Consider the following 13729-nt stretch of genomic DNA (forward strand, 5'->3'; position numbering starts at 1 on the left):
ATAGCCCAGTAAAAATATTAGGTAGGGGGAAAATTAAAGGAGGAAGCCAGGCACAAGGGGCTGGAGATGGGCGCTAGCGATGGATTTGTTTCGTCTTCTACTCTTCGTCAATCGCTCGGCCGCTTGGGAATAACTTGGATTATTGTTTGTTGACTCATTGTCGCCGCTGTGCGCGGCAACCTGGTGTTGCGCCGCCGCAGCCGTGCCAGCAAGCCGCCCATGAGCCATCTGGCATCTGCTAGACCGTGAGGCGTGACCATCGGCCATCCGTAGTTCATTTCCCCATTGGCAAATCATTTTAGCGTCTTCATTATCTGCGAAACCGCGACCGTGAGTTCATCTAGTCACAAGTACGTATTCATCCATCCAATTATCGGCTTCTTTTTACTGTATCTCTGTAGTGTTGTGTGGATTTTGATATTGAGATTTATACCCTTGCGAAAAAATGTAGTCATTGTCAAGGGCATTTAGACGGTTCCTTCCCTGTAAAAGATTTCAACCTAGATCTTGATGATCAAAGTGGCCACAAAACGATGTTTCGGGTCTGCACATGATATCAAGTAATATATTGATTTCTCTGTTCAACATTTTTTCCTAATTAATGAAATTTACATCACTATCCTCATTATATATGGGGCTTGGAACATGGTTCTAATCCTTCATCAAAAAGCAAAAAATCTTATAGAAAAGAACATGCATAAAGAGGCATTGGATGCATCGATGTTGGCGGAGGTAAGCATTACTACTCTATGTGATTTTTTTCCTATTGTAAGAAGCATGTGCATCCTTTAGATAGCTACATATTGAAGGAAAAATAACGTGGTCTATGTAAATGTCCCAAGAGGTTTATATTAAGGGACCCCGGCTTCTAGGTTCGCCCTGGGCCCCCAAAATCTCTTGACCGGCCCTGGCTCCCATTTTACATACGCCTCATGCTTCTCCAAGTCCATGTTCTCCCTCTCAAGCTGCAACTTGTTGTTCACCCTCTCCAGGTCCCAATCCATCTTCTCATTTTGCAAATTGAAGACGAGCTTGTACCTTTCCTCGGTGTAAAAATGCCCATCCATGTGGCGGTCATTTTGCTCACCGTAGCACAAGGTTGGAAAAAGCGGTAGGCGTAAGCGAGACGGTTGGCCTTCTCCTAGTGCCTAGGCGGTGTCTAAGCGCCCTAGGCGTGGCCTAGACGGTGATATAGTTTTTACTCGTAGTGCATTTGTGACTATTATATGGGTGTTGATATTAGTTTAGGGCATATAAATAAGTTAATTACCGTCTACTTCCATTGGAATATAACCCGTTTGGCATATCAGTGTAGTATGTGGCATGATTTCTTGCTTGGGTAGGCAATTCCTTGCTTGCCCTACTTAGACCTCCATTTACGCCCTAGGCGAGGCGTTTGGCCATTGCCTAGCGCCTAGGCGTGCCTAAACGGCCCTACCCTTCTCCCAGTTGTTTCCCATCACTTTGTGGTTCTCCTTTGGCATGGTGGATTCTCCCTCCCCCTCCAACTTCCTCATCTTAGTCATCCAATCCAATGGATTGTTGGGAGATTGAGCCATCGTTTTTCCTCAAGTTCTTGTTGTCGTTCTTGAGGGCATCGATGAGTTGTTGCCACTTTGGTTTCCCATTCAATTTCAACAAACAATGGCACATAGTGAATGACTTCCCCTTGGTTTGTTGGTACGAAGTGGCAGCCAACCCCATCTAGCAAACGAGAATGACACATGAGAATGCAACAAACAAAGCTAGCAATGCAAATGATGATAAAATGAAGGAAGTCAACTGACACAACTCTTGATCCCAACACCACTTTGGTTCCGGCCAACCACATAAGAATAGTAGCTGCAAAACTTGTCCACTCTCTCGTGGATGATGGACCATCTATGTTGGAGACAAGCCTCATTGCGGGTGGTATGGATCAGGGCATGACTCCACATATTCCTTATGTTTATGGTCAGGCTTGCAGACATTTTCCCAATACTTGTTTCCTTTTGCTTGGTGATACATCTCTAACGTATCTATAATTTCTTATATCATTTTTTTCTGGACTAACTTATTAATTTAGTACCCAGTGCCAGTTTCTATTTTTTCTTGTTTCTGGTTTCACAGAAATTGCATATCTAGGAAGGTCCAAATACAATGCCAATTTTTGAAGATTTTTTCTCGACAATGAAGGACCCTAGAAGCTTTGGGAGAGGTCGATGGGACCCACAAGCCAACAACATGGACATGTGGTGTGGCCAGGGGGGTGGTCGCGCCACCTGCACATGTGGGGGCCCCTGAGCCTCCGTTTTATCTAATTCCTCCACCAATAAATCATATAATTCCCGAAACCCTCATAAGCGAACTGAAAAGAATTTTATCACCGCCGCAAGCCTTTGTTCCGGTGCTCAGCCGGAGGGGGAAGCCACCATGGGAGGCCTCTTCATCAACCTTGCTACTTCTGTGATGATGTGTGAGTATTTCCTTTAGTCTCTCTCTCTCTCTCTGTCTGTCTGTCTCTCTCTCTCTGATCTTCTTTACAATGATCTCCTATAAGATCAATTTGATGTAAATCTTGTAGTGTGTTTGTAGGGATATGATGATTTGTGGATTTGTGATCAAATTGTTCATTGAATATAATTGAATCTTTTGAAGTTTCTTTGTTGTATAATTGAGTAGCTATGTATGCTTTCGGAGTTATTTGTCTGCTCTACCGAAGATAGATCGGCGTGAAAGCATTTTTGGGTGAAAAATATGGACCGCGTGACGAGTGTGGCCTGGTGCCCGCCGCTGCTATTCGGGGGAAAAGCAGTGACGGAAGCTGCAAAGGCCCCCCACTGCTAATACAATACTTCACCGCCTTACACACACAACTCCATTTTTTAAATCATTTGAATTTCATACTTATTCCATGATTAATACACACCATACAAAGACCCATTCTTAAATTTGGCCACTTTTCATGTTGGTCTGCTATTTTGGAGGTATTAACTAATTTACCAACCAGTAAAAATGACAAAACGCTCTTTGGTGCAAAATAACATGCAAACTAGCTACTATGAAAATTTTCTATGATTAGTACACACCATCGAAAGCCCCAGGATCAAATTTGATACTATTCTAGGTTTATTAAATATGATATTCTTAGGAAGTTTTGGACCTGACTTATGTGTGAACTACCGGGACAAGCTTATAGGTGTCCTCAAGCTCTTATGAGTGGCGGGCACCACCAGGTACAGTGGCATGCATCAATTAATACCCGTCACAGGTATACTCTTCCAACTTAGCCTGCCGGATGGAAAGGGCAGTGGTGGGCCCTACCCAAGTGCCCGCCAATGGTTTTTCATAAACCAGTGCCGGGCGTGGAATAAGCTAACGACAACTATATTTCGGCGTGCCATGCCAAAAAGTTTCCAAATTTTGATTTTTTCCCAGTGGTGTGGGCTTACAGCCGCCCACCACATATGTCTTAAATAAGATAATTCTTTAAAATCATTGCAGACCAACCCAAAATAGTTCCAAATTTTACCATGGGGCTTTCAATGATGTGTGTTAATCATGGAAAAAGTTTGAAGTTGAATTGATGTATAAAAGTTGACATCAGTTAGGTAGTTGACGGTTTCCCTTCGAAACAGGTACACTTCGATGAAGAGTGTTTAGTTTGTATATGAAGTGCATGAAGTTTTTGTCGTAACACAAGGAACATTTTACTAAACCCCACAAGGGTCCTATGAAGACATGATACCAACTTCCATAAATTTCCGAGTTAGTTTGCTCCCTCAAAGTTTTTTTTGGACTTTTTAGTGTGGCCGCAAAAGCAGTTACTACTTCTAAAATAGGAAACACACTCAAAAGTGGCAAAATTTGATCATGGGGTTTCCAATGGTTTGGTTTAGTCATGGAATTTTTTTTGAAGTTGATATGGTTTAAAAAAGTGGATTTCTTGGTGGAAGACAACAGTTTCCGTTCAAAACGTAGATACTTCTCTGGACAGTGTTTAGTTTGTACACAAAGTGCATCATGTGGCAAAGGTTGAACAGGTGAGTTCCAATAGTGTGTGTTAATCATGGAAAAGGTTTCAAGTTGAAATAATGTACAAACATTTAATTATGTACTAACAAAAATTGACAACAATTATTGTGGCGGGCACCCTAGACGGCCCGCCACTGGTGTATAACTTTGTTGTGGCAGGCCCCTATACCCGTCCGCCAGTACTCTCTCTCCACACTTACCCTCTTCCGCCCGCCCACCCAACCAAGATCCATTTTCATTTGTCTTGTCGGTTCCTCTCCTCTTCCCCTCCATGTGCGCCTGAATTCTGCCGCCGTCCCTCCGATCCGCCAGAGGCTCCTTCAACGCCATCCGCCACCGGATCTTCCTTCCACGCCGTCCGCCGCCTTGACTGCTGGAACCATCGTCCTTCCATAATTCCATCTACCGGAGCTGCTGTCAACGGTATACTATCTCCCCTCCCGCCCGTCGTTGCTCTTGATACATTATAGATTGGCTTTAATTAGGTAGGGTTAGGGTCTGCCTCTAGATTGTTTCTAGATTAAATTAGGCTTTAGATAGGGTTTGGGTTTACCTCTTCATACTTCTTAGTTCAATGTAGGCTTAAGGTAGGGTTAGCCTCTAGATAATTGTATTTGCAATGCAATAGACAGTGGCAATGTTGTTTGAATTTTTTTTTTGCATTGCAATTGAGAGTGGCAATGTTATCCGTCCTCCGTTTTGTACATGTACTATTTCATTTGCAGGGATGTACTATATTATTTGCAGGGATTCAACAACGAGTGCCAATGTTTTGGCGAAACATTTATTCATTTCTGTTTTGCCAAATTTTTGTCACTCAATATGTTCACTTTTGAGGCAAAGGTCATGCCAAATTTCATTTCTGGCACTCAATATGAGTGGCATTGTAATATCTCACATTGTTCAAGTGTATGGGATCAGCTTATTTAATTTGCTTACATATGACTCGAATTGAGTTAAATTTTCTTACATATGACAAGTGGATGGGCTTAGGATGCTATTTACAGGTATTTTAAAATGAGTGCCAACGTTTTGGCGAAACATTGAATAACTTCTATTTCGCCAAATTTCTTGTACTTAATATGTTCAATATTCAGGAAAGGTCATGCCAATTTTTTACCCTTCTTAGTCGCTTCCTCTTCTCAATATTACTTCCATAAGCTAGTAGTCATGTCAACTATTTAAAATTGATAAGTGATTCATAATGATTATTATGGATCATGGGGCGTAAGATGTGCCATTTTTGCAAAACTCCATGTATGGACAGTTTGCTAACTGCAGTACAATTTGGGCTCTTCTTGAAGGATGGATTTGAAAAATCAGTGGTAATGGTCTTTAACTTCAATTAGTATTCATTTATAGCCATTTTTGTAATTCTTTTACTGACTATTAGTGATTATTAACTATTGCATAGTGTATCCCATGCAACGTAAGGGTTGACTTCAACAATTTATCCAGCAACACTATGCACTTTGAGGCTGATAATGGGCGCACATTCGAAGTATATAAGTGCGTAAACAAAGGGATAGAACCATCATATGCGGTGATGGATGGAAGAAGTATATTTCACAAAATAACCTCACGGAGGGAGTACATAGCCTTTTCCTTGAAAGGAGCTGTCAGCATGTTAAGGACTCTGTATTTCGCTAGCCAAGATGATGAGGTTGACGAAGATGATGAGGATGACTAGGATGATGGGAACAACCAAGATGACGAGGACATCCAGAATGATGAGGATAAGCAAGATGATGAGGATAGTGAAGATGATCACGATTATGGTCCATTCAATTCTGCAATTTTATCTCAAAGAATTAAGAAGCTTACTTAGGATAAGATCATAAATGTCATCGTGATGCTACCATCGAGTGTGGCCTTCTTGGGGAAGCCCTTTGTGCACCATTTACTAATACCAACCTTGTCAAAAACATGATGTTGAGATGTTTTGTATTCTTTCATATTTTTTTGTTCATAACATATACGTGCTCTCTATTTTCTCTTAATCACAGGGAAATTCAGAAATTACCTATGAAGATGTTTTTCGGAGTGGACATCTCTGCCGTCCGCAAAGCTGGAGTACGTCGTGGACCAACAGGGGGTGTCACCAGCGTTCAATACAAGACAAAAATAGACGGAGACATATCCTTCTACGAGGCCGGCTGGCGGAAGTTCATGACGGGAAACAAACGACTAAGGGTTGACACACCGGTGATAATCGCCATAAGGAACAGCAACCGCAACGACTTGCATATGATGGTTCTCGTTAACCATGTTTAGAAATAAGTTCCAAGTCATGAATATATTAACCGATGAACTGTTAGTTAGTATGTTAATATGGATGTGATACATTGATGTTTGTTTGTTAAGTGGAACAAATTTGAAATGTTACTTAATTAGTTTGTCGATTCCAAAACGGATTGAGTATGGTGCGGTTATGCTGAAAATTGTATGACTATATATGTGAATTAACCTTTTGGAAGTAATGCGCGTTAACACACACCATCAACAAATAGGGTTCTCTCTAGACGACAATGTTAGTAGTGGGCGCTACACCACAACCGCCACTGCTAACACGTCACCAGTGGCCGACGACAACATGCTCCTATGGCGGGTAGTAAAGAACGCCCACCACTGCAATATATCCACCAGTGAGGGCGAGCGCCCGCCACTGATGCGGTATTAGTAGTGGCGGGTGGTCAGTGGCAGGCGCCCCTGGGATCCTGGCCTCCCACTGCTAGGCATTCCTGCAGTAGTGGTGGCAGGCTTCTCTCAGTGCCCGCCGTCGCTAACTTCTGAATATTTTGTAGTTTTTGGCGCGGGCTACCGAAATTTTTCTATGGCGGGCATAACTTCGCCCGCCACTATTGCGTTATGTACCAATGGCAGGTGAATCTAGGGCGCCCGCCACTGGTAGTTTTCATCACACGGGCAAATTTGGAAGATTTTCTGAGTGGCGGGTAACTACTTGTGCCTGCCACTGTTGTGCCAATTCTAGTGGCAGTTATGATTTGTTACCCATCACTGCTATTTTTCCAAAATGGCAGTGGCGGGTTCCTGACCATGCCGCCACTAATTTGAGGCCACCTATAAGCCTTTTCCCGGTGATACTTGGGACGCCAACGTAAGAAACCATTTTCCAATGATAGTTGTGTTGATCACGATAGTGCATGACTATTTCAGTGACAAATATGTATCCAGCCAGTTGTGCCACAAACACCAAGGATGTGTTAAGTGTATGGATGATATACCTTTTTTTCCAACTAAGGCAAGGTGCCTCTAATAAAATCTTGTTTAATGGGCATCGAAGGTGGCTTCACAAGAATGACGAGTGGAGAAGTCGCTCATATTTCTTCGACGAGACTACTAAAGCCCGAGTGAAGCCACATAAAACATCTTGTCTTAATTTGAATTTTTTTGTTGGGGATTCCCAAGACCAAAACATATTGTCTTAGTTTGATTCCATACATGAGATATCCAATCAATTAAAATGCTGGTTAAAGGGGTTTTTACCATTTTCGTATCATTTATGTCGAATACAGGGCCAATAGATCATTCCTTTTTCTCGTACATATGAGAGTTTTTACAATTAAAAAATTGTGTTAAGTAAAAATTATCAACTAAAAAATGGATATGCGGGGAGTATGAGTAAAAAATTATCGGCCGTCTCCGAGGAAAAGAAAGTATACATGCTAACGAAGGTCGTATTGATTTCCTGTTTAGTTTTCTTGTAGTTGCTTCAGATCATGAACCTAGTCCATTTCTCTATTACATGTAATTACTCGAGAATTGTTTTTCTTTTCAAGATTTTTTTTTCTATTGTTACTTTTTTTCTTCATACAATTCCTTATTTGTTCTCTTCTTGTAGACCTTCAAAATAGTTTTTTCGTTATGCAAACCAAAAGGAAGGGTGTTGTATATTTCACAAATATTTGGTATATTTGCCACCTCTCTAACTAGACTTAGGCATCATCCTCATCTCTCTTGTTGCTTGCTTGTTTGACTCTTTCAATGTAGTTGTAAGTACCTAAATGGAGGGAGTGGTTCTTTAAAATTACTGTAAATTCATTAAAACAAAGTTTAGATCACGTACTTGTGCATCCTCGAGGGCCTATGTACCTCAACCTCTCGTTGGAGTGGACCAATTTTCCCATGACCGCAACTAGCGATTGGTTTTATTTTCATGGCACCAAGTGCCCTTCGTAAAGCATAGTTAGTTTTCTTTGTCTGGATCTACGAAAAGTAAAATTAACATACAACGGGTACAAAACTAAAAACTGTTCGCCAAGCGGCTCAAATAATTGAGTATACAAGGCCATTTTCAGCAGTAGCCATATAAGCAACATTGTTTGGGCCGGCCGATTTTACTCGCGAGAACACTAACTTATTAGCATAAATTGCAATTAAGTATAACATAGAATTATGTAATAGCCCACATTTACACATTCCATGGCCTGGCTACGGGTTAGCTGGTTCGCTACAATTGAATACCTTATATGCTTCATTTTCCTTTCCTATCCATCTGATATTACTTTGTTAACCTAATTTTCTGCCGCCACGACCGTCCCGGGCAGGCTCAACCCGCACCCCGCACCCGTCTTCCATAGTATATATATGATATATCTATCATCTAGGTGTTAAAATATATTGTCCACCTCTTTCCACCGGTTTGGACTTTTGGATTAGTTGGCTGGAGCATAAATTCAATATGGTAACCGAGTCAAGAGGTCTTAAGTTCAAGACCCGGCTGACGCAATTATATTGCAGCCCACTTTCCGTCCATATTTAGACCTGAGGGAGCCACACGTAAGGGGTAGTGTTGACGTATAATGTGTTCCCTAGTCTCTTCCATCAGATCCGTCTTTTTTTTTGAAAAAAACACCCCATATATTAATTAAGCCAACGAAAGGTTCTTACAATCATTCGTTACAGCATACACCACGCAGGCCCACTTTCCGTCCACGTTTAGGTCTGAGGGAGCCACACTTAAGGGGTAGTGTTGACGTATAATGTGTTCCCTAGTCTCTTCCATTAGATCGGTCTTTTTTTTGAAAAAAACACCCCATATATTAATTAAGCCAACGAAAGGTTCTTACAATCATTCATTACAGCATACACCACGCAGGGCGGAACAGAATTAAAAAGAATCCCATCGGACATAGAACTAAAGCTAAACTTAGCAATCTCACGTGCCACCCCATTGGCAGTTCGACTTATCTTTGCAATATGAAAATTATGGATCATCCTAGATATACTCAGAGCCTCATCCATCAGATCAGCCAGAGAGGACCTGCCAATCTTCTCATTTGCAAGAAATGAATGTACGAAAGCACAATCAGTCTCTAAAATAATAGATTGGGGAAGGGTGATACCTATATAAAGTCCTGCGAGGCAGGCGCGGAGCTCAGCTTCATTCACACTGGAACACCGATCAATAAAGTCCCACGAAGAAACAATAACATCTCCAGAAGAATAACGAGCTACGACCCCCACACTGGCCGCATTAGTACTCTCCACAAAACTGGCATCAACATTGATCTTGATATGATCATTAGGGGGAGGAGTCCAGACCACATATCAGATCGGTCTTTTGGTTGCATTGGCTAGAGCATGCACTTCTACACTAGGTCATACCATTGCCATTGTTTCACCAATCATTCTTTTGATTGATCATTACTCCTTACCTCAAGTAGGGTGGGCGATGGTATCTCTTGCGGCAAGATCTATGATCTAGAAAGCAATGATCTAAGATCTTGAAAGAAAGAAGCCATCAGGCGCTTTGGAATTGGTGCTTCATGAAAACCATGGAGATGATTTGATGATGTAAGTTATCATTTTTCTGAAAGTTATCTATTGTTTATGAGCCCTTGTAGCCTCACCTAGATAATACATTAAGATTATTGTATCGGCAAAAGGCATAATGATCGGAGCCAACCCTAGAGAAAACCTCATGCTGGGCTAATCCTCCTTGGGCCCAGGCTTATATACTTTTGAATTTGTAGTAAATTATAAGATACACATCTTTTGGTTTGTTTTCCTAGGCCAAGAGTGAAAACCCGAGAGTCGTGAGTTAAGATTCATACTTGCCTGAGACCACTCGTGGGATGCTTAGGAGATACAAAATATTTGATAACTCAATAGAGCCCGCCCAATCTTGCAGTTGAGCATAGACGCCCAATCTTGCAATTGAGCATATTGGCAATCCGCTTGGTTTCTTGATCCTCCATCCCTATGGTGATCACTTCGCTTTTAAGGAAATTGATCTTGAGCCCCGACAAGATCTCAAAAGTGAGGAGCAGTAATTTAATCGAGGCAATACTATGATCACCATATACCTAGGTCTCCCGATTTCGCACAAGAATCTGACCATAGCCGAATGGGAGCCGCTATATGGCAAAGTGGCTAATCGGGTTAGCCCATGGAGAGGGAGGTTTATGTCATCGGCAGCTAGGCTCATCTTGACCAACTCTAGCCTGTCCTCGCTCCCTCTTTTCACAATGGGGATGTTTCTCCTCGCGGATGGAGTGCATGCCAAGTTAGACACTCCGCGTTTCCGGTTCTTTTGGGAAGGAACCGGGACAAAACACAAATACCATTTGGTGAAATGGGCCGCGTTATGCAGACCAAAAAGGTTTGGCGGTTTGGGGTTCACGAACTCTAAACTCATGAATGTTGCCCTACTCACCAAATGGTGGTGGCGCCTTGCCCAAAATGAGACTGGACTCTGGGCGGATATCCTCCGGGCAAAATACTTCCCGGACGGAAATCTTTTCAAGGCCAAGACCAAGGGGTCGGCATTTTGGAATGGGATCCAAGCAGTGAGACCGGCCTTCTCGGTGGGTGCCCGGTTTATCGTCAACAACGGCACGTCCACGCGGTTTTGGCTTGACTGTTGGAGGGGTCAAGCACCGCTGTGGCAATCCCACCCTACGCTTTATCAACTGGCCCCTGATCCTAACATTTTGGTGGCCGATGCCCTCCGTGTGCACCCTCTGGCGATCTCCTTCTTCAGGGCTCTGGAGGCAGGAGAGGCCGCATCATGGAACGCGCTAGTGGCTGACCTCGAGGGGAGGACTCTTAGCCAGGAAAATGACGCTATCACTTGGAAGCTCACTTCTTCCCGGAAATTCTCGGTGAAATCCTTATATGAGAAGTTGACAGAGGGGAATGCACTAGACATGGCTAGGGGGCTATGGAAGGGTGGCATTCCCCTCAAGATCAAGATCTTTATGTGGAAAAATGTTCCGTAACCGCCTTCCAACCACTGATAACGTGGCTAAGCGGAACGGGCCGGCGAACGGGACATGCGCCATTTGTGGCCTCGGGGAAGACGCTAACCACATGTTCTTCGGGTGTTGTTTAGCTAGATTTGCGTGGAGTGCGGTTAGAGATACCTTCAAGCAGAATTGGAACCCGCAATCTAGCGACGATTTACTCAACTTGCTGTCAGCACAGAGGAGTGTCAATGCGAGGGTTGTGTGGCGTAGCGTAGGGGCGCTGTTATGGTCGATTTGGACGGTGCGGAACAAAATTACCATCGAACACAAGTTCCCTGCACAACCAGCTGATATTCTTTTCAAATGCCACATTTTCTTACAGGCTTGGGCGCCATTGAGGAAGCAGCGTGACGAGGGCCACATGACCGAGGATATGGAGTAGATCAAGCTGTGCATGGTGAAAGCGAGACAACAAGGACATCAAGCTTGAGGCTTTTGCGTTTAGTTATGCTATGCTCCGCGCTTATGTTTATCTATCTATTTGCTACTCTACCTTTTGCCGGGACGTTGAGCCCGCAGAACTTCTGTCTATTTGGTTTGTAAGGATGAAACCTGGCGTGGATGTTGCCTTGGGGCTTTATTAATTTAAAGCCGAACCCTTCGTGCGTCTTCGTTCCAAAAAAATAGAGCCCGCCCTGGGTTAGGCTGACTTTTCTTGGACTTAGGCTTATATAATCTAGAGAGTTCTCTTTGTCAAAGTTTATTCGTATACCTATGTTTCAAATTCATGTAAGCTTTTACCGCAAGAAAAATTATTCATGTAAGCGTCGCTAATGGATATATACTTCAGAACTCTTATAAGAGCATTACTATTGTAGAAACATCTTTTTTGTGTGTTTGCAATGAGGGGCCCTCGTGTACATCCATAAAAAAAGATTATATTTTAAAACAAATTTAAACCTCAATTTGTCAATAAAAAATGAAAGGAATTAACTCTTGGATGGAACACATATTTTTTAAGAAAGAAACGCAACACACAACATATATAATTTGGTCCAACTGATGCACATATGTATCCTGAGACGTTACATTACTAGGCCCATGCATATATACGGAATGCAGTTAAAGACGCCGAACCAGTGAAGAAAAGATCTGGCTAATCGATGGAATTAGCTAACTAATTAATGCGCAGCCTGGACTACACTGGATGCAATATCTTGGCGGCACGTTCAAAATAGTACGTCTGGTTTTCCTGCCATAACTAAACCAAGAATTAATTGCCGCAATCTATTTGATCTTGAGATGACGTGCCATAATTTTAATCGCATTGTGGGATCTCGAGATATATACGCGGTGATCTTGTGTAGTGGAATGTAATCGGCAAGCTTTGACGCCACCGTATCTCTGCTCTGTATGCAGAAGAGCGGCGGCAAGTGGTAACTTCTTTCCAGAAACATGAAGATACTTTGATATATGCCTGGGTGGCTCAATTAAATATTTATTTAATCACAAAAGATACGCCAGCCAACACAACATTTGATTTTCCCTGGTGGAATTAGAAATCGGTGCAGGTCAGATAGATATTTGCATGTGTGAAGCAGCACCGTTATTACGAATGGACGGCGGAGATCGACCGGCCACCCCTATAAATACCCCTGTACCTTGCTTCTTCTTCGATCAACACCACCAAAGCCCCGAGCATCAGCAAGCAACAGAGCTAGCTAGATACATCCTCCACCACACCATAAGCTATTACTAAGGTTCATAGCTACTCTCCTTCCTCTGTTTCTGCCTTCTTCATTTTTCTTCTCTCGCCATGCGTCCATACAAGATTGATCGGGATTGTTCCACAAGGCGATATACATCTGAAACTAGTGCATATCTTGATCGGTTTTGATCTAGGCAGCACAGTTTTTGGTTTTTCTTGGCAGCCATGCATGTATATGCATCTATTTTTGCCACTTCTTTCTTGTGTTCTTTGCTTCTTCTTCGTAACTCTCATGCTGTTTTCGGTGCAAAAATAAAAACATGGGAAGTATCCCTCCATGTACTGTGTAGCTCTCTGTTGCATACTGTTGACATCCAAAATACACCGTAGGCTCACATAAGCTATGTTCTTTTTGTCCCTTTTCTGTTTCTATTTTCCTATTCCAAAGTATCTATTTCTTTCCTTTTTTTCTCTTTTCTTGATGTTCCTTTGTCCTCATAGGCTCACTTATGCAATCTACATTTTTTTTCTTGTTCTTGCACCATCGACGCTGCACTATTTTTAGTTTGGTTCCATACATACAAGATCGAGATTTGTTAAAGGCGCTGCCTATACACGTGTACGGTGAAACTAGTAGTAGTGCATTTGGATCTGTGTATTGTTGCACTGGTTGTTATTGGCAGAAGCCATGCATATGGATCTAGCATGCATGTTGAGCAATTAATGTCTGCCATTGTTGTCATCGATCCAAAATAATTGTTTGTGATTTTTTTCCGTGTTCTTTTTATCCTCGTCT

This window comes from Triticum aestivum, chromosome 1A (assembly GCF_018294505.1).
Source record: "Triticum aestivum cultivar Chinese Spring chromosome 1A, IWGSC CS RefSeq v2.1, whole genome shotgun sequence".
NCBI lineage: Eukaryota > Viridiplantae > Streptophyta > Magnoliopsida > Poales > Poaceae > Triticum > Triticum aestivum.